Source organism: Colletes latitarsis, unplaced genomic scaffold, assembly GCF_051014445.1.
Source record: "Colletes latitarsis isolate SP2378_abdomen unplaced genomic scaffold, iyColLati1 scaffold0007, whole genome shotgun sequence".
Classification (NCBI taxonomy): Eukaryota; Metazoa; Arthropoda; class Insecta; order Hymenoptera; family Colletidae; genus Colletes; species Colletes latitarsis.
In genome coordinates, this window is record NW_027488367.1 from 12456100 (window position 1) to 12457502 (window position 1403).

Sequence of the window (1403 nt, forward strand, 5' to 3'; positions counted from 1 at the left end):
TTTCGCATATTTCTCAAACTTGATGGCTTGGTAATGGGCTTTTTCTGGATTGCATCACGTAGTAATGTGGTACCACACTGAAACATTCAATTAAACCTGGTCTTGATAAATATTTTAGAGGATAACGCATGTTAGGTCTGGGTTAGGTCTAGGATCTGCCCTCATCAGGCTCATACTTTCGCATATTTCTCATACTTCATGGCTAGATCCTGGGCTATTTCTGGATTGCATCACGTAGTAATGCGGTACCACACTGAAACATTCATTTAAACCTGGTCTTGATAAATATTTTAGAGGATAACGCATGTTAGGTCTGGGTTAGGTCCAGGATTTGCCCTCATCAGGCTCATACTTTCGCATATTGCTCAGACTTCATGGCTAGATCCTGGGCTGTTTCTGGATTGTATCACGTAGTAATGTGGCACCACGCTGAAACAGTCAATTAAACCTGATTTCGATCAATATTTTAGAGGATAACGCAAGTTAGGTCTGGGATAGGTCTAGGATTTGCCCTCATCAGGCTCTTACTTTCGCATATTTCTCATACTTCATGGCTAGATCCTGGGCTATTTCTGGATTGGATCACGTAGTAAAGTGGTACCACACTGAAACATTCAATGAAACCTGGTCTGGATAAATATTTTAGAGGATAACGCATGTTAGGTTAAGGTTAGGTCTAAGATTTGCCCTCATCAGGCTCACATTTTCGAATTTTTCACATACTTTTTGAACAGATCCTGGGTTTTTTCTGGTTTGGTTTACGTAGTACTGTGGTACCATACTGAAACTGTCCATTAAACCAGGTTTCGCTCAATATTTTAGAGGATAACGCATGTTAGGTCTAGGTTAGGTCTGGGATTTGCTGTCATCAGGCTCATCCTTTCGCATATTTCTCATACTTCATGGCTAGATCCTGGGCTGTTTCAGGATTGTATCACGTAGTAATGTGGTACCACACTGAAACAGTCCATTAAACATGGTTTCGCTCAATATTTTAGAGGATAACGCAAGTTAGGTCTGGGATAGGTCTGGGATTCGCCCTAATCAGGCTCATACATTCGCGTTTTTCACGTCCTTGTTGAACTGATCCTGGGCTTTTTCTGGATTGGATCACGTAGTAATGTGGTACCACACTGAAACATTCAATTAAACCTGGTCTTGATAAATATTTTAGAGGATAACGCATGTTAGGTCTGGGTTATGTCTGGGATTTGCCCTCATCAGACTCATACTTTCGCAGTCTTCACATACTTGTTGAACAGATCCTGGGTTATTTTCTGGTTTGGTTCACGTAGTAATGTGGTACCACACTGAAACAGTCAATGAAACCAGGTTTCCATCAATATTTTAGAAGACAACGCAAGTTAGGTCTAGGTAAGGCCTGAGATTTTCACTGATCAGAC